At 34.0% G+C, this 25,348-nt stretch overlaps 1 long non-coding RNA gene and 1 other non-coding gene across 2 annotated transcripts; both read left to right on the top strand.

The window, feature by feature from the left end:
• The first annotated feature begins 2,432 nt into the window (after positions 1–2,432).
• LOC128284999 (small nucleolar RNA R71) lies at positions 2,433–2,539 on the top strand. The gene has a single exon (XR_008275415.1). It is a non-coding gene; the product is annotated as a small nucleolar RNA R71 (small nucleolar RNA).
• Positions 2,540–21,773: 19,234 nt separating this feature from the next.
• Positions 21,774–23,293, top strand: LOC128283442 (uncharacterized). Its single transcript, XR_008273786.1, has 3 exons — positions 21,774–21,947; positions 22,495–22,578; positions 23,105–23,293. It is a non-coding gene; the product is annotated as an uncharacterized LOC128283442 (long non-coding RNA).
• Positions 23,294–25,348: the final 2,055 nt, after the last annotated feature.

Here is a 25,348-nt window from a genome sequence, read left to right as displayed (position 1 = left end):
AAGCAAACGTACCGTACGAACAACTAAAGGTTGTTTTATGTTAGTCTTCCGGAGCAACAACTATTTGGTTATATCCCAAATAACTATCTAAAAAATAATAGAATTCATTACCTGCCAATCGATCTAACATCTGATCCATAAAAGGCAACGGAAAATGGTCCTTTCGAGTGGTTTTATTCAATTTTCTATAGTCAACACAAATTCTCCAACCAGTAACAGTTCCTGTAGGGATCAATTCGTTACACTCATTCTCAACAATAGTAATTCCACCTTTCTTCGGCACACACTGTACCAGACTTACCCACGAACTATCTGAAATAGGATAGATGATTCTTGCATCTAGCCATTTGATCACTTCCTTTCTCACAACTTCCTTCATCTCCTTTGCCCATCAATTTGAACTTTTTCACCTTCCTCTAGAATAATTTTGTGCATGCAAAATGAAGGGCTTATACCTCGAATATCAGCTGTAGTCCAACTAATTGCTTTCTTAAATTTCTTTAGAATAGAAATTAATTACTCCTCTTGATCTTTTGTCAGTTCGGCTAAAATAATCACAGGCAAAGTAGAACAATTATCTAAATAAACGTATTTCAAATGGGAAGGAAGTACCTTTAGTTCGAGTGTAGGTGGTTCTTCGATTGACAATTTGGGTTGCACAAATTCTCTAACTTCTATCTCCAACGGTTCAAATTGTATGGATTGAATAAAATTCCTCGGGTTGGCTTCCATCACAGCCATGTTTTCTTCACCTTCTTCATCCTCCAAAGGGTCAATCCCTAAGGCTTTCTCCAATGGATCTTCTTCAAGATGGCTTTCCATAGAACTCAAGGTTTCTATTTCTTCACATCAATTAACGTTCTTCTCATGGCTAGGAAAGGTCTTCTAAGGATAATTAGCACTTCCTTATCTGCTTCAAAATCTAGAATAATGAAATCAGCAGGAAAAATAAATTTATCGACTCTTACCAAAACATCATCGATCTTTCCTTCGGGGTATGCTAAAAATCGATCCGCTAGCTCGAGCGTCACAATTGTAGGTCTTACTTCTACTATCCGTAGCATCTTGAAAATAGACTTAGGCATCAAGTTGATACTTGCTCCTAAGTCACACAAAGCTTTACGACAATAAGATTTACCAATGTTATAGGGTATCGTAAAGCTTTCTGGATTCTTCAATTTTAGTGGCAGCTTATTCTACAGGAACGCACTGCACTCTTTTGTCAGAGCGACAGTCTCATACTCACTCAGTCATTTCTTCTTGGATAGTACATCCTTCATAAACTTCACATAATTCGGCATTTGTTCTAAAGCCTCCACCAATAGAATATTGATGTGTAATTGCTTAAGAACATCCAAAAACTTCTTGAATTGCACCTCCTGTTTCTGCTTGTGTTGCTGCAATCTTTGTGGATATGGAGGTGATGGAACTTTCGGTTGAACCGGACAACTCTTCTGAGTAGGTAAATCTGCATCTAAAGAAGATGTTAAAGTATTTGAATTCACTAAGTTAGGATTTACCTTGTCAGTCTTTGCAAATTCTAACTCTTTTGGTGTAGAGACTTCAACAGCTGGTTGACTTTCCCCCTTTTCAACAGGCTCATCCTTAACATCAATCAATCGAGGTTCTAGAATTTTACCACTTTGCAATGCCACTGCCTTGATATGTTCTTTACCCAAATTTCTTGGATTCTTAGTATCACTTGGCAAGGTTTCTTGTGGTCTATTACGAAGCTTCATAGCTAACTGACCCATTTGGCTTTCCAAATTTTTCAGTATTACTGCTTAACTCTAGATCAAAGCGTCATTCTTCGCCATGTATGCTTTCAACAAGTTCTCCAAACTATTTGATGATTCAGCTTGAGGTGGTTTTGGAGCTTGCTGATTAAACCCCTGAGATTGGTTGGGTCTATGCTGCATAAAGTTGTTGTTTGGTCCATTTCCTTGGTTGCTCCAAGAAAAGTTAGGGTGATTACGCCATGAAGGATTATATAAGTTGGACTGAGGTCCTTGTCCACTCCTGTTTTGATGTTGGTTCCCCATATAGTATATTGACTCGAGATTCAATGGGCAAATTTTGAAAAAATGACCTTCCCCACAGTATACACAGGAAACTACTTCAAACGGACTGGTGGCTGAACTGCAAAATTATTAGCACCATTAGTGGTAAACTGCTTTAACATAGAGGAAATAAACGATACCTGAGTTGATAATGAAGTGAGAGCATCAACTTCATGAACTCTGGCTACACGTCTTCCTGGAGCTGTTCGATTTGTTGGCCATTGATAGTTATTGCTTGCGATCCTCTCAATGATCTCATAAGCCTCATTCTAAGACTTAGACAAAATTGCACCATTCGCAAAAGCATCTACCATCAATCTTATATGTGCATTGAGACCATTATAGAATGTCTCCAACTGGATACAATGAGGAATCCTGTGATGAGGACACTTATGAAGTAACTCCTTGAATCAGTCCCAAGCCTCATACAAAGACTCATCATCCAATTGTTGGACAGTTGTGATCTCGTTCCTCAACTTAGCATTTTTGCTAGGTGGGAAATAATTAACCAAAAATCTCTCTGCTAATTCTTGCCATGTAGATATAGAACTTGGTGGCAATGAATTGAGCCATGCTTATGCTCGATCTCGCAATGAGTATGGAAACAACTTCAACCTCAGTGTGTCTTCAGTCACACCGACTATCTTGAATAAGTCACTCACCTCCATAAACAATCGAAGGTGGAGATGTGGATCTTCCATGGGCATGCCACTAAATTTGCCCACCGTTTGTATCATTTGAAACATCACTGGCTTCAATTCGAATTGGGTTTCCTCAATATTTGGCCTTCTAATTCCTGGATTTAACTAATTGAAAAAGAGCACAGCATATTGTCTGATGCATCGATCCTTATCATCAGCAATGAGGATAGGATTTCATACATATTCGGCTTCATTACCTTGGTCTTGATTTTGATTTCCAAGGTCCATCTCATTCTGTCTCTAAGCTATTTGTTCACGTCTTCTTTTTCTAAAAGTTCACTCAATTTCAGGGTCTACTGGGGGTAAATCGATAATCTGATCTATGCTCATAAACACCTGGAAAGAAAATTACAAAATTAAAAAGAATAAGTTAGTACTGTTAGAAACAACCAAATTGAAAATAAATAATTTCACAAAAAATGACTATGGCAACAGTTGATAATCCCCGGCAACGGAGCCAAAAACTTGTAACGCTCGGGTTTGTGCAGTGTACACAGTCATTATCAAGTAATAAGTAAGTATCAAGTTATCGTCTCCACAAGGATTGTATTTGTGCTAAGTCACTTAATTTGTAAAAGTGTATGAACAATTTGATAAATAAAAACAATATAATTGAGAAGTGATGAAAAATTAAGTATATGAAACTAAATGCAATGATCTCTAATGCAATTTATCCTAAGTATGAAAACTATATGAATGAGATAGATTTTAGCAGAATTAACACAATAAGTAACAATTATAACATAAATAAGCTAGGATAATTACTTTAATTAAACTTAAATTTTTATCAACATGCTTATCAATATTTGAAAAAACATTCCATGGCAACTTGATCTTTCATGAGTTTTGAAACCACGTTAGGTCCTTCCGGAATCCTTTACTTAATAAATACGCATTTTAATGATTCTTATTTACTAAGGGTTTATCAGTATTCATGCAAGGTAACAGGGACGTGTTAGGTTTAAAACAGTTTAATCACACAAATCTAAAAACTATGTAGATAACAGAGCTTGGTTAGGGATGTTATGCAACCTGCAATTTAATCGGGTTAGGATCTAAATTGAGCATCCACATTTCAATTATGCGTCCATTACCCATCATCTGGTAAGGATCGCTCAGCTAATTCAAGTACATTTCAATCACATATGAACGAAATACAAACTTGATTTTAATTGAAAACATGATCGATTGAGGGACAAATATTATAAGCATGAATCAAATAATTATTATTAAATCAAAGCAATCATCTTAGCTTAAATAAAATTAAGCTATCATTGTTGTAAACAAGAACAAAGAACACATAGCAAACATTCTTGAATTAAATTAAAGTAAGAAAGATTAAACCCAATTTAGACTGGCTGTTACCCAAGACTCTGACTGATTAGGGCTCCTTCGTTCCTTCGCTTTGCTCCTTTGCTGATGGCTCTCCGAGGTGGCTGACCAAGGGTTCTTTAAGAGGTTAATTTGCTCAAAATCTTTATGCAAAGATGATGATAGGTGTGAGGGCTAAGAAAGCTAAGAGAATTGAGAGAGGAGAGAATGATGAATGAGTGAGGGATGATTGAAAAAGTGAGAAAAGGGCTCTTATTTATATGTGAGGCATGGGAGCTAGTTTGCTATAAATAGGAGTGTTCATTTTTCAAAACTCCTTCCAAGGGTGGCTAGCCATGAATTGAGGGAATGTGGCTGATTTTGCTTGATTCTTGGTCAATTTAAGTGCCACAACAACTTAAGACTAATACTCTGTCACTAGCAAATCTTCGGGCAAATCTTTAATTTCTTCAACTCTTTAAGGACCTTATGTAATTAAACCAAAAGATGGTTTATGAACCTCCATATTCAGACAAAGTTTGGGTTGACTTGGCCCTCTATTTGGACGATTTTGTAATCAAATTAAAGCTCTCAGACCTATCCAAAAATAAATCAATAAGTTGGAGGACCAAAGAATTAAATTTTACCAACTTAATTAAATTAATTAAAACCCAAATTATTAGTGAAATATTTTAAAATGAATTATTAAATATAATTTTATATTTTATTATTTAATTTAATCATCGTGGCCCATTTTATGTCATAAAAATATAATATGCTCAATTTAATATAAAATAAGCCATTTTATGCATGAAAACTATATAATAAAGCATAAAATCACATTTTAATAATTTCTATGTTCTGCTTTTCATATTTTCACATATTTCATTAATTTATTGAACAATTACTTGGTTTTAATAACAAATTTAAGTAAAAGGTAGTAATTTATATAGGAAAAATCCTATATATTTTTTAGTTTACAATACATGAAATACATTATGAATCTTTTCTAGCCCAGATGGAAACAACAATCTGTAAGCAACCAGCCCGATACGCTCAATAATCTCATACAGCCCAATGAATCTCAGACTCAATTTGCCTTTACGGCAGAATCGGAGTATTTTCTTCCACGGTGAGACTTTCAAAAACACTTTGTCTCCAATCTAAAACTCAATATCTTTCCATTTCAAGTCTACATATGATTTCTGACGATCTGACGCTGCTTTTAGACTATCGCGAATCACTTTCACTTTCTGTTCAGTTTCTTTGATCAAATCAACCCCGTGTATCTTATTCTCACTGAGCTCAGTCCAATACAAAGGTGTTCAGCATTTGTTACCATACAAAGCTTCGTAAGGTGTCATTTTTATACTTGATTGAAAGCTATTATTATACGCAAATTCAATTAATGGCAAGTATCATTCCCATGTACCTTCGAACTCAAGAATGCAACATCTCAACATATTATCGAGTATCTAAATAATCCACTCAGATTGACCATCTATTTGCAAATGAAAAGCAGTACTGAAATGTAGCTTCGTACCTAATGCATCTTGCAGCTTCTTCCAAAACCGCCATGTGAATCTCGGATCTCTATTCGAAACAATAGAAATAGGTACTCCGTGCAATCTTATAATCTGTGAAATGTACAATTCTGCAAGTTTATCAAGGAATGAAATAAGCCGATTTAGTCAATCTATCAACAACTACCCAGATTGCATCTTTCTTACTCGGTGACAAAGGCAAACCCGATACAAAATCCATCGTGATTCAGTCACATTTCCATTCGGGAATCATAATCGGCTGCATTAACCCAGACGGTACCTGATGCTCAGCTTTGACTTGCTGATAGGTTAAAAACTTCAAAACAAATTCAGAGATATCGCACTTCATACCAGGCCACTAATAAAGCTATTTCAAATCGTTATACATTTTTGTACTTCCCGGATGTATAGATAACCAATTGCTATGAGCTTCATTTAAAATCATCCGAATCAACTCTGAGTTTCTTGGAACACAAATTCGACCTCTGAATCTTAGACTATCATTAGCGTCAATCGAAAATTCTGAATCAGTGTTCAAATCACATTGAGCCCGTTTTGTTAACAATTCATTATCAACTTTCTGACGTAAAACTACTATATAAATAACGGTCTCATTTTCAATTCAGCTATAATAAAATTGTAATTAGATAGAGCTAATTGAGTACTCATCGCACGTAAAGTAAACAAAGATTTACTACTCAAAGTATCAGCAACAACATTGGCTTTCCCCGGATGGTAGTCACCCACTAGCTCGTAATCCTTTAACAACTCTAACCATCTTCGCTGCCGTAGATTTAGATCTTTCTGAGTCATCAAATATTTTAAGCTTTTGTGATAGGAATAAATGTGACATTTCTCACCGAACAAATAATGGCGCCAAATCTTCAATGCAAACACAATAGCTGCCAATTTTCAGATCGTGTGTTAGATACTTCTTTTCATGTGGCTTTAACTGTCTCGAGGCATATGCTATGACTTTGCCTTATTGCATCAAAATATAGCACAGACCATTCAAAGATGCATCACTATAAATTACAAATTCTTTACCCGACTCTGGTTGAACTAGCACTAGAGCTTCGGTCAACAAAACTTTCAACTGATCAAAACTTTTTTGGCACTTGTCTGTCCACTCGAACTTAACATGTTTCTGAAGTAGTCTCGTCATCGGAGTTGTAATCATAGACCGTCTGTAATAACCAGCGAGTCCTAGAAAACTTTAGACTTCGTATACATTTCTCAGAGGCTTCCAATCTAGTATAGTCAAAATCTTGCTCGAATCAACCCGAATACCCGATGCTGATACAATATGTCCTAGAAAATTGACTTATCGTAACCAAAACTCACATTTACTGAACTTTACATACAACTGCTTATCACGCAAAGTTTGTAGCACTGCTCTCAAATGTTCAGCATGTTCGGATTCATCATGGGAATAGATCAAAATGTCATCTATAAACACAACTACAAATTGATCCAAATATGGTCTAAAGATCTGATTCATTAGATCCAAAAAAGCAGCAAGTGTATTTGTTAGTCCGAAAGGCATAACCAAAAACTCATAATGTCTGTACCTCGTTCGGAAAGCAGTTTTCGGCACATCGGAGTCTTTCACTCACAGCTGATTGTAACCCGATCTCAAATCAATCTTTGAAAACACTGTAGCCCATTTCAACTGATTGAACAAATCATCTATACGTGGCAGAGGATATTTATTCTTTATGTTCACTTTATTTATTTGTCAATAGTCGATGCACATTCTCATAGTTCCGTATTTCTTTTTCACAAACAAAACTGATGCACCCCAGGGAGAAAATCTCGGTCGTACGAAACCTCTATCTGTCAATTCTTGCAACTGAGCTTTCAATTCTTTTGATTCAGTCGGTGTCATTCTATACAGAGATATCAAAATCAGAGTTGTCCCCGGCACTAACTCAATGCCAAAATCTACCTCTCGGATCAGTGGCAAACCTGGTAATTCTTCAGGAAACACATTCGGATACTCGCACACGACTGGTACTGATTCAATCTTCTTTTTAGTCACTTTAGAATTGAGTACATAGGCAAAGTAAGCTTCAAAACCCTTTCTCATATATTCTTAAGCTAATATTGAAGAAATGACTGTCGATAAACCATTCAGATCATTAGACTCAATCCAAATTATTTCATTATTCTGGCATCGTAAATTAATAGTCTTCCATTTGCAGTTCACAATAGCATCATGCAACGTTAGCCAATCCATGCCTAGAATTATATCAAATTCATCGAATGGCAGCAACATCAAATCAGCCGAAAAACATAAATCTCAAATCATCAACAGGCAATTCTTACATGCTTTATCAACCAAGACACACTGGCCTAAGGGGTTCGATACTCTAATCACAAATTCAGTAGACTCTACAGGTAAATTCTTACTGGATACTAAAGTCTCACATACATAAGAATGAGTCAATCCAGGATCTATCAATGTAATAACACTAGTATCATAAAAAGTGAAAGTACCAGTAATCACGTTTGGAGAAGAAGCTTCTTCACGAGCGCGGATAGCATAAGCTCTGGTAGGTGCGCGAGCCTCAGATCTAACAGCCATGTCTTTAGTTCCCTACTGGCTGCCACTCACATTACCCGTGTTCCTAGGTGGTCTACCCGAGCTGATATGTTACTTTATCTCGTATTTTGTACTATGTTTTGCTCATCTAACTTAGGGCATTCACGAATGAAGTGATCCATCGATCCACATTTAAAACAAACCCGAACATTCAATCTACAATTTTCGGGATGTCATTTACCATAATGTTTGCACTCAGGTTGGTTCGGTCGAATGTTACCAACACTAGCTACTGAGGTAGCTCTCGAGTTCACAGGTGGTCTGTCTCAATCACGTCTAAAATAGTCTACAGTAGGTTTTGAAAGGCTAAAGTCATCTCGGAATTTCTTTGATGCTGACTGAAATGACTTACTCGATGATCTTTTTCGTGAATCTCTAGCTTCAAAGTCAGCCTTTCTTTTCTCTTTCCCGAGCTCTTCAGCTTTACATGCTCGCTTGACTAGTACCACGAACTCTTTTATTTCAAGAATCCTGACTAACAGCTTAATATCTTCATTCAACCTGTCTTCGAATCTTTTACACATTATTGCTTTAGTTGCTACATATTCCCGGATATATATGCTAAATCTCACAAATTCCTGTTCGTATTCTGTAACTATCATGCGACCCTATTTTAAATCGAGAAATTCTTTCCGTTTTTGACCAACAAATCGCTAACTGATATATTTCTTTTGAAATTCAATCTGAAAGAACTCCCAGGTAACCCATTCTTTTGGAATCTCCAATACTAGTGTATTCCACCAGTGATATACGGTGTCTTGTAACAAGGATACAACACATTTTATACACTCATCAGGGGTACAGGATAATTCTTCGAACACACGGATCGTATTATCAAGCCAGAATTCAGCTTGCTCAACATCATCATCAATAGTAGCTCTGAACTCTTTGGCCCAATATTTTTTGATTTTATCAACCGGCGACTTATTTAATCTCATCAGATCAATAACTTGAGGTATCATAAGTGTCTTAGAAGGATTAGGTGAGGATGGGGGTGGTTGAACAGCCGAATTTGTACGGATATATTGTGTGAACCAATCATTCATCATCTGGAAGAAGGCTTGTTTAGCATCTCCCTCGTGGTTACTCGTAATAGGTCTAGAATCAGATTGCATGCCCCTTGAGCAAAAGCGGGTGCATTACTTTCCACGTAATCTGCTATGGCTCTATTGGGATCCATTTACTATATAAAAACATATTTTAATTGTCAGGAATCATCGCACTATCACAGTATATCAATATGGCATGTATAGCTAGACTCACACGCGCTACGTTAGTCCTAGAACCGACTAAACCGTAGCTCTAATACCAATCAAATGTAACACCCCTAACCCGTATCCGTCGCTGGTTTGGAGTTACAAGGCATTACCTAACAAATCACAGCTTTTGAACATACACATATTCACACAGATCATATTAATATATATAAAGCAAATGGCTGGTCAAATTTCAAACATACATTGTTAATAATAATAATGCATATACGAATCAAATCTCAAAGTCATAGAGCATATATATACTTCGAATCATAAAAGCATCACCTTAATGGTATTTGATTACCTAATGAAAATCAAACATTTTTCTTCATCACTCTATTCATGGCATATTGAACCAAATAAATCATATCATATGGCTTTTTGTATATTAACATATGCGATAATATCAACTACACAAAATGGTTGAGTTTAACTTTTAAACATACTAGTCATATACGCATATAACTTATCAAGTATAACCCAATTTTCATGCTAAGTAATATGCCTATAATGCATTTACACAACCAATCAATTCATTATATAATCAGTCATGCAAATTAACTTCCATATAACAATTAAAAACATACACATTCTTGCCATTATAAACCAAACCTAGATAGCCAATTACCATGGCCAAACATACAACCACTTATATAAATAACACAAAGTGATACAAATTTATTTTTACCATTACAAATCATAAAAAAAATGACCAATGCATATGGCATCAACAATATATATATACATACCAAATACCTATATTTCATACTTATCAAAATGAACCTTAAGCCCTAGTCGAATATTCATGTACATATTATCCACCATTTCCAAACTAATTCATCTATGCAATCATACCATTACAAACCAACTCAAAATAACCATATTTATATCTACATCACATAAGCCGAAATAACTATTACATCATCTTTAATATACTTAGCATTTTACCTATTTAATCAAGCCAAATCTCAAGACCATTCCATCATACAAATTATACCATAAATCATACTTAAAAATTAAGTTAATACATGACCGAAAATCACCATCATTAACATTATTAACAAACCACAACCAAAACACATCCATCATCCATATACCATGCTTACCAAAAAGAACTAATCATAAGCCATATATATTTATCATTACATCATACCGAATTCATATACTAAGCATACCACACACATATACCATGATCAAAATTACTTAAATATTAAATCATTAGCATTAAGATCAAGCCATTTTCTCATGGCTAAATATATACAAATTTCAAGATCAACCAAAACAAATACTAGCCTATACATGCCATAGGTTCAAAGTTCAAACTTTTAAAATATCGAAATAGCGATCGATAGTGTGACTAACTTCCTTGGTGATCCCCAAGCTCATAACTAGCTTTCCAAAATCTATAAAACAAAGAAAAAATACACACATAGTAAGTTTAAATAGTTTAGTAAGTCATAAGCAAAAAAAATATCAAATGAACATTAGCATGATTATTTCAACATGATTGAATATGAACAATCTCATGTACATAATGGTCACACCTTTAACATGCATAGTTCATATCATCATCTCAAGTACTATACTTACCTTATTTTCATGAACATTTAACTTCGTACGTACCTGAACCATTTAGCTCAATTTCAAATTCGATCTTAACTCAACATTGCCCGTTGAACCATTCAGAATAAATAAGGATACTCGGATAGCTCGAAAAGCTCGTACAATGCCAACGTCCCAGACGAGCTCTTACATGTAATCAAATATCAATGCCACTGTCCCAGACAGGGTCTTACACAAAATCATATACGATGCCAATGTCCCATACATGGTCTTACACGTAAATCTCAAATTGATGCCAACGTCCCAGACATGGTCTTACACAAAATCACATATCGAAATCCTATGCCATGACATATTTATCCTAACTATTCCTATGGTTCGTACGAGACTTTCGAATGTTGCAATTCGATCGTTTCAAGCTCGTAGTTACTTCTCCCATACTTATATCAATTCAGCATACACATACATAGTTACAAAAATTCAATTCGGCACAATTAAATATATTTTCATATGAATTTAACAACAATTATTTACTTATGAACTTACCGTGTACGGAGACAAATGGACCGAAACGGCTATTCGACAACTTTTGATTTCCCCCGATCCAAATCTGATTTCCTCTTTTCTTGATCTAAATTAATATAAATTAACTTATTTAATCACATATGTACTCAAATTCATCCAAAAACACATAAAAGGGCAATTTGCACTTTAGCCCCCAACATTTTACATTTTTTCACAATTTTGTCCTTATTTCATAAAACACAAAGTATTCAAAATTTCACCACACCTAAGCTTGACCGAATTTAACTAAGGTCTCTAGTAGCCCATTTATTTTATATTTTGACCCCTCAATTTACAAAATTCACAATTTAATCCTAAATAGGCTTTTTTACTAAAAATCACTTAATTAAACACGATAATCTAACAACATATATTTATTTTTCATCATCAAACACAAAAATTGTAAAACCCTAAATTTGGGTCTAGAAGTTTTGGGCCTTGAGCATGGGAGCGGTTGAAGGCAGCTTATAATATTTTGTTGTGCACGTAAATTTTGTTAATGAAGGCTTGTTTTAGTGGTGAAGTGTGCTGAGAAGTGTTGGAGAAGTCCTGGGTTCAAATTTGGACTCTAGCAAAAATTTTGGTTTAAGGTGAATCAAACCCTGGGTGTAGTAGGTAGGCCTTAAGAATATTGGTGGGGAAATTGTGCCACAAAAAGCCTTGTGGTCTAGTGGCAAAGTAGTGCCACATAAGAGGTAGGAAGGTGGCGTCATAGAGTTGGCAAGGAGGTCTAAGGTTCGAAACTCATGGCAATCAAAGAGCATTTATTTTGCTAACAAGGGGCGGCAAGAGTTGGTGTTGAATTTAAACTCTGATGATGGAGGGATCCCACATCGGGAAGTTAACATAAGAGTGGAAGCGAAGCTGGCTTTAAATAGAGAGAACCATGATGAGAGTAAAGGTACCTTTCTTGGCTGATCCCTTTCGCTTTATGGCGTGCTCGTTTGGGTTGGACGCCGACTAAGAGTGCTCGGAGCGCGGATTAACTCCAGTCTCCTATCAAGTGTGTATTTCTCACTACTCTAGCTGTAGGATGGCTACTTCGGGCTGCGATGGGTCAAAAGGGGCCATGTTGGCCCAATGGGACTACGGGCCCAATTGGATAAGTTGTTTGATTGTGTAGTAAATATTGGACTAGGCTAGGTGAATCTCATATCTGTGGCTAGATTTGGGCTAAAAGGGCTACACGAGCGCGTGGGCCTATTTGGGCCGAGAAGGGCTTTAGGCCCATTCGTATTGTTATCCCTGTTCAGAATACTTTAGTTTATCAAATTACTGAAATACCCCCAATTGTAAAATTACCAAAGTACCCCCAGTTTATAAAATTACCCAAATATCCTCGATTTGTAAAATTACTGAAATACCGTCGATTGTAAAATTACTGAAATACCCTCAATTTGTAAAATTACCGAAATACCTTTAATTTGCAAAATTACTGAAATACCCTGATTTGTAAAATTACGAAAATACCTTCGACTTGTAAAATTACCAAAGTACCCCCAAATTACAAAATTATCGTTTTACCCTCAATTTACAAAATTACTGAAATACCCTTGTAGGATAGAATTACCGAAATACCCCTGTAAGGTAGAATTATCGAAATACCCCTGTAGGGTAAAATTACTGAAATACACTTGTAGGGTAGAATTACTAAAATACCCTTGTAGGGTAGAAATACTGAAATACCCCTGTAGGGTAGAATTATTGAAATACCCCTGTAAGGTAGAATTACCGAAATACCCTTGTAGGGTAGAAATACCAAAATACCCTTGTAGGGTAGAAATACCGAAATACCCCTGTAGGATAGAATTACTGAAATACCCCTGTAAGGTAGAATTATCGAAATACCCTTGTAGGGTAGAAATACCGAAATACCCTTGTAGGGTAGAAATATCGAAATACCCCTGTAAGGTAGAATTACTGAAATACCCCTGTAGGATAGAATTACCAAAATACCCTTGTAGGGTAGAAATACCAAAATACCTCTGTAGGGTAGAATTACCGAGTTTTGCCCCTAGGGTGTTAAATGACTGTTTTGCCCTTGTGGGCAAGTGACTGACATGGATTGTGTAGTTGACGGATTTGATTGTGAATATATGTTGGTGATATGAATGACTTGACTGTGATGGTTTGATTTAAATATGGGCATGACATTCTGCATACATGACATGTTGCATGGGTTGGGATTTCATACGGAGGAAGATCTGATCTGTTAAGGTCGCACGGGTCGCCCGAGACAACTGTGGATCGATTGATGGCTGAGTGCCGATCATGTTACTGAAGGCTGTGTGCAGTTATTGTGGGCTTCGTATCGATATTGTGGGCTTTGTGTCGATTATAGACCCGTTATCGATGGCTCTGTGCCAACCTAAATATGGCTTTGTGCCATCTTGACTATGGCTTCGTGCCAAACGTATTTACCTGTGGCTATGTGCCTAACATATTTGTTGACGACTCTGTGTCGATCATATTTACCGAAGGCTGTGTGCTAGTTATATTACCGTCACTGATGGCTATGTGCCAAAGTTATTATAGTTATCGATGGCTTTGTGCCACGTATTCTATTAAGTGGCTTTGCCACATTATCTGATTCTGGTGGCTATGCCACAAATATCTGCATCTGGTGACTCTGTCACAATATCTGTTCTGGCAGCCATGCTGCAAATTCTATGATGTGTAGCAGATGGGTTGGTCGAGTTGTCTCCCCACATGGTGTAAAGTTAGTACGGGGGTGTATACGGCTGGATTGGGTTGGGATTGCATTCACATTCGATTACGATTACATTACGATACTAATTACGATTACATTACCTAATTCGATTACGATTCTATCACCTGATTCTGATTCTAATTTTGATTCTCATTTTAATTCTAGTTCTGATAATGTTTCTTATTCTGTAATGGGCTAAAACCCATCTGGTACTGTTCCTTTTATATAGTAGGGGATTTCACACTGAGTTTTCATAAACTCACCCCGTTTATTAACCTTTAAGGTAATTTCCAGCCTTAAACGAATCGGAGCTGCGAGGGGCTCGGAGGAAACCACACACACTGTTTATGTTACAGTTTTTATTATTACTTTTAAATGTTTTTATGTGGGTTGTAGTAAAGTCGTTGTAATTTTCTAGATTTCAAATTTGGAATTTTATTTATTGTTCTTATAATTTTCTAGTATTAGAACACAGTTTTCCAAAGCAACTACTGTTGCTCAAAACATCACGTATCCGCAATTGTTTTTAAATTAAGCTTCCGCAACTACCAAGATTTTTACAAATTGTTAAGAATATTATTCAGCTGAGGTTTTCTAACAAGGTTTAAAAAGGGCATAAGTTTTTAATTATTAAGAAAGGTTTTTAATGGAAAATGGTTTTCGAAAAACACTTCAATGTGATACGCCAGATTCGAGCCAAACTTCCAGGCCGGGTTTGGGGTGTTACAAAAATCATCAAGCTATCAACAATGGCAAATCTCAAATTCATCATCAATTCAAAAAATTAAAGCATAGGCTAGCTAAAACATGAAGCAACGATTTCAAAAACGTAAAAATTATCAAAAACCTATCAACTAACATACCTTAATCAAAGATAGCAATGGCCGAACCTAGCTTGCTTCTTTTCTTTCTTTTTATTTTAAAGTTTTGGCAACAAGGATGAAAGAATCATCCATTATCATGTTTTATTTTATTTTATTTTATTACATATTAATTTAATTTTTACTATTTTAACCTTAAATATTTAATTATAAACTATATAATGGTTGTCCATATTTGTTCGTGCATATTTCTAATGGTTAAATTACATCATAAGGATTCCACATAATAAAAACCTTAGCAATATAACACTTTAACAAATATCAAGTCACTCTTGCATTTTACGCGATTAAGTCATTTTATCAAATCGGACACTCAAACGATAAAATTAAATCACAAAAATTTCACACATATTAATTAACATGTTGTAAACATAGAATATAATATTAAAATATTTTTCTGACTCAGATTTGTGGTCTTGAAACCACTGTTTCGACTAGGGTCTAAACCAGGTTGTTACAAGGTTTCTTGATGATTACGAATCCGTTGACGAGACTACTTTAGAAAGATATTAAGTTCGAGTGGTCGAACAAGTGCCAGAAAAGTTTTGATCAGTTAAAAGCTTTATTAGCTGAAGCTCTAGTGTTAGTTCAGCCAGAATTGGGTAAAGAATTCGTAATCAATAGTGATGCATCGTTGAATGGTCTGGGCTATGTTTTGATGCAGGAAGGCAAAGTCATAGCTTATGCCTCAAGACAATTAAAGCTGTATGAAAAGAATTATCCAACGCATGATTTAGAATCAGCAGCTATCGTGTTCGCGTTGAAGATTTGGCGCCACTATCTATTCGGTGAGAAATGTCATGTTTATTCTGATCACAATAGTTTGAAATATTTGATGACTCAGAAAGATATGAATTTACGACAATAAAGGTGGCTTGAATTACTAAAAGATTATGAGTTAGTGATTGATTATTATCTGAGAAAGGCCAATATCGTTGCTAATGCTTTGAGTCGAAAATCTTTGTTTGCCCTACGTGCGATGAATACTCAATTGGCTCTATCTGATGACAACTAGATTGTAGATGAGTTGAAAGCAAGACTGTTATTTATACAGAAGATTTGCGAAGCTCAAAAAGTTGATAATGAATTGTTAGTAAAACAGGCTCAATGTGATTTGAATTCTGATTCAGAGATTCGAGTTGATTCTGATTATTGTTTGAGATTCAGAGGTCAATTATTTGTTCCAAAAAAATTAGACTTGATTCAGATGATTTTAAATGAAGCTCATAATAGTAGGTTATCTGTTCATCTGGGAAGTACGAAAATGTATAACGATCTGAAATAGCTTTATTGGTGGTCTGGTATGAAACGTAACATCTCATAGTTTATTTCTAGATGTTTAATTTGTCAGCAAGTCAAAGCTGAGCATCAAGTACCATTTGGATTGTTACAGCCGATTATGATTCTCGAGTGGAAATGGGACAGAATCACGATGGATTTTGTATTGGGTTTGCCCTTGTCTCCCCTTAAGAAAGATGCGATATGGGTGGTTGTTGATAGACTGACTAAATTGGCTCATTTCATTCTGATACACACGGATTATTCACTTGATAAACTTGCTGAGTTGTACATCTCTCAGATTGTAAGATTGCACGGAGTACTTGTTTCTATTGTTTTAGATAGAGATCCGAGATTTACATCGCGTTTCTGGAAGAAATTGTAAGATGTTTCCTCTGCCATTCTATGAGTCTCTTCATTTTTACGTATGGCATCGCCACTCCCTTTGGTAGCATCCACTAATTTGAAACTTAATTTGAAAGCCATATTTCGACCCGGACATTTGCGGGATGCCCCTAATAACCAACGAATGGCAAGTGCTTTTCCTTGTGTGGATCCTATTTCAATGGGAACTTGATGAGTCGATCCGCCTATACGTCTTGCTTTTACTGCTATATCGGGAGTTACTCCACGTATTGCTTGACGTAAAACAGATAGTGGATTATTTCTGTCTTTTGTTGAATCTTTTTCAAGGCTCGATAGATAATTTAATAAGCCAATGATTTTTTTTTCGTGTTTTAGAATACGGTTAACCACCTTGTTAACTAATCAATTACGATAAATTGGATCAGATTTTGCAATTTTTTCTTCTATAGTACCTCGATGTGACATGAGCGTGAAAATTTTAGTCAAATATATTTTTAATTATTAAACTTACTATAGCGACATAAATAAATCAGTTAATATTCATTTTCATGAACAAATGAGATGCTTAAAACAATATTTAACACATGTAATCAACACTTAAAAAGAAGACCATATCAAAATATTTAAATCATATATCAAGTTAATTTAATATTTAGAGACATACCTTTTTTTTGTTCTATGTTGAGTCTTGACAATAAGAAGTAAGCAAATCAAACCTCAGTAGTAGACTTTGAATCCAATCAAAATCTATTCATAGCAAACTTTGAGAATGTATCTTATTTTCCAAGTGTACAATAGGTACATAACCAATGACTCTTCATAAATAAATTGTCTCTCTTCTTAAAAAGTTCTTGGAAATTCTTGTTATTTTCTTGCTTTCTTCACTTTTTCACTTCTAGTGGTGAGAAAATTTATTGCGACCATCCCACATGACTATTATTATAGTCCAATTTACTACATCCATGTCAAGATTATGTCTTTCGAATTTATTACATATTATTACATTTTCTTTAGGGAATGGTTAGGTTTCGTGGTTAAAAAGTTTTGTTCAATCATAAGTAAAATTCTTTTTCATGATATGACTACCGTAGGAGCATATTTGAAACATGAAAAATTGAATAAGCTCTCTCTTGCAAGGTTCTCATTAAAAATATTTTTCCACGTAATTTTAATTGAGAACTTATTCTGAATACTGTAGAGTTATACTCACAGTTTAAAAAATTTTTGCAACTTCAAGTGCATCCAACCATAACAAGCTTTATATAGGATTACAATATTCTGTTGCTCATAAATAGATCTTTTACAGTCAAATATTTTACTTTCAAACCCTTAATGGGGATGATGACAAAAGAAGCTCATAAAGATAATCACAATCAATTCAATTTAATAACAAGAGTAATCAATAACTAATCTCCCTTTTTTTTATCCTTTCAAAATAGATATTTATTTTCATTCACAATCTCAATATAATATCCATTATAAATATCTTTTAAAACTAATGGGTTAACCATTACAAGATATTAATATATTAGCTCTTCTAGAGCTTTCGACTAGTTTTGTACTACCAAATATTGGAATAATATTGGTTTATATTTTCTTTTGCGTTCATTTCGAGGAATGCAATAGATTTACTAGGATGAACTTATAAATACCTCTATTGATTCTTTATTTCATAATCATCATCGCAAAACATATATGGATTTGAAATCAAAATCAATCTACTCATGTTGTCATGATTAGTCTCCAATTATAATAAAAATGATATAATAAATAAATCATAGTTAAATACACTTGAAATTCTTTAACACTATCGTTATTACCCTGGCTGAGTGGTTAAAGGCTCTAATAATTACCCATAGTACGCAGGCCTCAATTGAAATAGCAGCAACTCCAAGAGGCAATTGGCAATAGCAAATTTTAAGATATTTTTGTGACTTATGGAGAAAAACAATTAAAAGAGAATAATGCTGATAAAATGTTATAAAATAAATAGACAAAGAGTAAAGAACAAAGAGAATGGAAAAGCAAATAGAGATCATATTTTATTGATCAATCAGAATATTTACAAAGCTTCTCCAAAGTCTCTGTTTATAGGCATAAGAAGTATAAATGAAGTAGAGATCTTCCTCTAATGACTATTAGAATTTAAGGTACATCAAAACTTATTTTGATCTTGATGGACATCCACTTAATAGGATAATCATAACAGTTTGTTTATAATTTAAAAATTAATTATTTTAAGTAATTTAATTAAAATTAAATTAAGTTGAAGGAGATGATAGATATACATGAGTGTATAATAATACTTTGTTATCTTTAAAATTTAATAATTTGACACTATTTTATTAGTGCCTAGAAACTATACTTTTAGGATCATTCTAATATAAGTTATCCCCATAATAATTTAATTTAGAATTTTTAAAATAGAGTTATTACTTTGATAGAAGTCGAAGGATAAAATATAGAAAAAAATATGATAATTATAATTATAAGTAAAGTCATAGTTCTTCAAATAGGCAATATCAAATAATATTTGAACAACAATAACATCGAGACCGATCAAAGATACGTTAATTAATAATGAAGTAATATAATATTATGATATTAATTTTTAAAATTTTTCTATAAGTTTATCTTTGAATGAAGTAAGCATTCTTAAAATTGTTAATTAATGATAAGGTAATATAATATTATGTTATTATTTTTAAAAATCTCTATAAGTTTATATTGAGTAAAGCAAGTACCCTTAAAATTGTTTTTTTTATCTATTTGTTATTTATTTAGTGTAGTTGAAAAATATTTGTTTCGTGTAAGTAAAAATGCTTTTTGGGTTTGTTTTGAAAAGAAAGTCAATTTCAAAATTTATTTTTAATTACTATTATTAAATATATTTATTAATTTAGTTTAAATATCTTTCTATTAAACTATTATTATAATTGTTACATGTTATTTTTCAAATATCTTTTAAACCAAAATGACGTCGGTTTGCATAATCGATTTTTCGAATATTTGAGTTGTAAAAATTTAACTCAACTAGAACTCGAGGAATTGACTTATTTATTCAAATTTGCTCGAAAAAAAGAATAATTCGGAATTTGAATTCTTCATTTGGTCACCCCTATATAGGATGGGTTTCAACAAAGTTATTTGGCCCAAAAAATGGCCTTACCAAAAAAAATTTAAACCCATTTAAAAATGGATATTTAAACATGAACTTAGCTTATATTTATAATATATTATATTATTTATAATAGATAAAAATTAAATCTACAGTAATATATAATATTATAAAGTAAATATTAAAGGAAATATTAAAATACTTATATATGAAATTTTAATAAATTAAAAATAATATAAATGAGTTTAGATAAAATTTTAGTCACATTTCAAGCCGGACCAAACATGGACAAATATAAAATGTGTTAGTTCAAACTCGACCGGACCTGACTCAGGAATACCGATAATATAATAATGTCAACTTATACACTAGAATCATGTCTAAAGGCATTGTAATAATGACAGGCCAAGTGACTATCAGAAATTCAGAGCTAAAATTGATTTGCTCTAATGTGTCAAGATTTAAGGCTTTCCGATCTTACTTCTCTCAAAAAATTCCTACCTATTGTGGTCTACGATGTTACTTAAGGATCTTGTAGCACCTTTATTCATAAAGCTAACCTGCTGTTTTCCAGGATAATACATACAACAAACCTATGGCGATCCTTAAAGTCCAGAGCTAAAAACACAAGAACTTGAGCAGAGAATGTCAAAATCAAATGCGTAGCTCCCTTTATATGCTACAGGATTTCCATTTTCAACCAACCATGACTAACGCTGCGCAGTTTGAGATTTTGGCCTTGATGATTTCTACAAGAACAGGCAGAAATTATCTTAATCAAGAGAGACATAACCCACACACAGTTCAGATAATACATGAAGGAGCTTATTTATATACTTATGAATGTAGCCACACCCTCTGCAAAAAGAAACAAAATAATATAGCATTAAGTAAAAATATATTATAATTCAAGCTTTCGAATATTCTCAACAGGAGCAAACTAATTTTTGTTGCAAGATACTTTCATTTTTAAAATCCTGGTAAGGGTGTCCATATACTGGTTTCATTTGGCGCTGTAATTGGTAGGAGCCTTATCATTGGTAAAAATAAAAGCACGCTGCGGAAACTGTTGTTGTGATTGTGGAAATTGTGACTGTTGTTGGGGTTGAGAAAATGGGCTACTTTGCTGGAAAGGTTCTTGCTTTTGTTGGGGTTGTGGTGTTGACAAAAGTAAACCACCAAAGTCCATATATTTGGGCTTTTACTTTACTTTTCTTTTCTATTAACAAACAACACTAATGATTTCATCTATAAATTTGCATTAATAACCCGATATTGATTGTTTATCTCTTTCTTTATATCCAGATTGACGCTTCTTTACTTTTAAAAAGCTTAGATGGATGGGGCTGCATTTGCACTATTCATGAACGAAGTTGAGACTAGAATTCTCAACAATATCATATCCAGTAATATGTTATGGAAGTTGAAACTTGAAACTATAAGACTACTTTTCTAAACAGCGGAAAGATCATTAACCATTTAATTATTGGCCAGCCATTAACACCTCAACATCCCTTTGATACTGAAGAATATTTTTGCAGTTAACAAACGCATGAACAAATAAAATGGATCCAAGACGCTGCCACCTTCATTGGATGATTTCAGGGCAGTTGGGGGAGGGAGGGGTCAATGGCTTTGGTGATTTCCACCTCACAGAGCACTTCCCATGTTCCACCAAGAACCCGGACTTTTTTTCTGAATTTTGTAAAGGCTGACAAGTTATTTTCACTTTTTTGATGCATGAACGACTTTGAGTCAACTCCATTTTTGCATCATTATAAATTGCCCATCCCCTTGCCATTTTTTTCCTGCCAGAAATTGTTGTTTGACATGGGTTTATGTTATATTCCATCTCTTGCACACTGGACAAGTGCTGGGCTTTAGGCTGGTGTGCAAGGGGTGGAATATATCATTGAATCATGATGTTTGAGTTTTCTCCTCCAAGTTTATTTGAAGGATGAAGGTTAGGTTCTTCTGCTCTATATTTCAGGTAAAACAAAAGAGAATTTTTTTTTTTTTTTTTTTTACTTCAGAAAACATTATGTAGCTGGAAATGGAGATAGGGTGATCGAAGGAGTCGAAGTTGACTCTGATCTATGTTACTTGAATTTAAATATTTGTATCCAACACCTTGATTAATACATATTTGAACATATACATGGGATGACTTCTAAGAAAACTTTCGAACATATATTTATGTTGAACACATTCTTATACTTATATCTTAAATCAGAGTTAGCTGAGATCCCAACCACATCCATGCTAGTTAAGATCATAAATGAAGAGATACAAACTTTAAAAATATATATCAAATTTATATGATTGGCTTCACTTCTATATATGCAAGAGTTCAGACACCTGCCCAAGCAAGCTGGAAATATGTCTACTAATAATCAATAAGATATTTGTTTCTAAATTTCCTTTCACATTGTTCATATTTACAATCATTTATTTTCTTGCTTATTTCATTGTGTATCTATATAAATGGTTTACAACCATTAATCTTGATGCTAACATAAAATCATTTTCTTTTGCAGTATATTTGATTTGTTGCCTTCAGATTTGAGTGCATTCTTCAAGCAATTAATGATTTTTATTAAGTGTTAAAAAATATGGAAAAGGTAATTGTGTATTTGATAGAGTGCTCACTCACTAGATCACTGCAGTAGGTTGAGGCAGTTTCCATATTTATGTTGTTGACAATTTATTGAACCATATTTGACGTGATTCCGATCGCATCATGCGATTCAAATTGAAGGAATTAAGATTGGCCAAAGTGAGAGGGGCCCTAAGTTAAAAAGAAATTATTCAAACAAGCGTTTTGTCTGATATTTTCATGTTTTGATGTTTCAACGTGACTAGGTGTCAAGTTATTATTATTTTGTTTTATCCACAGATTTTTCATGCATTATATGTTTGTGTTTCATAAGTTTTAGCATGAGTTGTGTTCATATTTACATGCGCATGGAATGTTTATCTCAAGTTATTGATTTTATAGTATGATGTGAATTATTTTAGCATTCGTTCATATGTGTGTTATGTGCGTATGTGTCTAGAGTCTAAGTCAATTGTCTAGTTTAGTTAAGTGTCTTAACCGATTATGGATGGTGATTGTTGCAAATGGCTTATGTCCATTTATATATGTAGGTGACCATCCGTATGGAACTTTGAGTGCTCCTCTTCTTGCCGAATTCGTGCACCATTGAAGCAACTAGAATTTTCAAGAATCAGCCTTCAATTAAGATGCTTTGTGACTAATCAAATGCTGCTCAAATTCATGTTTCATACGTTTCTTAAGGATGAAGGATTCATTGCCATTATTGTGATGCAAGGACGGTTGGAAGAAAAGTGGCATAATATGACCATTTGGGTGACATTCATGCATGGATATATTCATTAACATCCAAGGGAGAAGAAGCCACATTATTTTGGTCATTGAACAAATCCATGCATGAACCGAATTGGGAGATTTATCTTTAAGATGCATGCTGCTCATTCAAGTGCTCAAGGTTCATTTAATGTGTCAATCAAGTTGTGCATGAGTCATGCATTGAACATATGGCCAATGGGGGATTAGAGAAGAATTAAAGCTGGTCATTCATGGAACATGGAGTTTCTTCTTGGCTAAAGAAGCATGAACGAATTTAAGATGGGAATATGTCCATTCGACTGATACATGCACTTACCAATGTTCATCAACATCATTTTAATGCTTAGTGTGAACATTTTAATTATTAGTATGAACATCTTTGATGTTGAATTTGTTTAGTCATTTTGGAGTCTATAAATAGTTTGTAAGTTGTCATTTGTAAGTTTAGAACATTTTGAATATAGAACTTATTTTGTGAGATTCTTTTCTCCAAGCTTCTTAACCAAACTTAATTTGAACTTATCAAACTTTTCAAGTTTGTGGTGTTCACCAATTGTCTTATCACTCCGATCCACCATCCCGAAGTGTGGCAACTTCGTATACCAAGGTTCATTTGTCAAGTTTAAGCGGGTCGAGTTCTATTATAAATTCGGTTCCTCAAAGCATTCAAGCGCTTTGGGTAAAGGTCTCCACCCTTGTTTGAACCATTTAAGACGATCCTTCGCATTCAACCAATTTTCTGCACATTCCAAGTCTCGGGAAATCGCATCAATGTTTATGGGTTGTGTTGATTATTTGGATGATATCTAGCCCATCAATGAAGATTATATCATTTGGAGAAAAAAATTTGGATCGAATCAGATAATCCCTATCTAATCCCTTAAATCGTGGATATTAGATTGGATTGAAACATTGCATTCTTAGTTGCCAAGAGTATGTTTACCTTATTTACTATTATTCTATTGTATTCAACTTGTTTTATTGTTGTTTAACAGGGATTGGTATGGATTTTCTTATGTAAGTAACACTCAAAATATTCTATATAATTAAAAGACCTCTATAGGTTATTGTACGAAAATATTTAGCACTGAATTTGTTCTAGTGAGAAATTTTATTTTGTGAGTTCATTTTGATAGCAAAACCTTTTGTGTTGTGGTTTAACTTTCTAACTTCACAAGGGTGAACTTAGTGGTGAGAGTATCATTCTTCAATGTGCGAAAGTGAGGAAATTGTAAAAAGTGTGTGATAGATTTAGGATAACTTGTTGTAAGTGTTCAAGATGGTGAATATTTCTCACCAAGATAGGCTCTGCAGATGTAGGGAAACACAACTATGTAAAACCTTGTGTCTCATGTTTGTTTTTCGCTTCACACAATGCTTGAAGGAGTGCCCACTCCTTTAGCCACTCACTCCAAACACATAGCTTATATCTCAAGGTCTATTTTAAAGCTTCATTAGGCAATAAAGCTTCTTCAAAATCATCTTCCTATTACTACATCAACTAGATAACTAATTCAAGAAATGTTATTCCCCACAGTTTATGGATTAGATTCGACAAGGAAGCCTACATCGTACATGGGCTGAATACTAAAAAGGTTGATAATTTTACCAAACAAAGCAACCAGCTAGCCCCATATTCCCTTCATTGACTTTACTGCACTCCTATTCCTTGATTTTACATGAACAATAAAATTGTTGGTTTACAATATTGTGTTTTCTTTAATGTTGTAATGATATCTCCACTTCCACATTAGCAAGATAAGATAACATTAAGAGCTCCAGCACCTTTCGAAGCCCAATTAACTACAAAGATTCCTTCTAGACAATCATATATGTAGAATTAAACTTAACCATCTTTGGTGGAACTTTTGTTCTTGAAAAATTACTACTGTTATGGGAATTTTTGAGGTAATAGGAATATTGACAAAGTAGTAAATATATTAGCTTATCATTTCCAACTACAATTACTTGGGTATTGTTACTCTATACTTTCTCTTCCTTGATAATAATTTCAATTTTAA

Source organism: Gossypium arboreum, chromosome 11, assembly GCF_025698485.1.
Source record: "Gossypium arboreum isolate Shixiya-1 chromosome 11, ASM2569848v2, whole genome shotgun sequence".
Lineage (NCBI taxonomy): Eukaryota > Viridiplantae > Streptophyta > Magnoliopsida > Malvales > Malvaceae > Gossypium > Gossypium arboreum.
The sequence above is the reverse complement of the archived record's forward strand: the minus strand, read 5'-3'. Positions and strand labels throughout refer to the sequence as shown.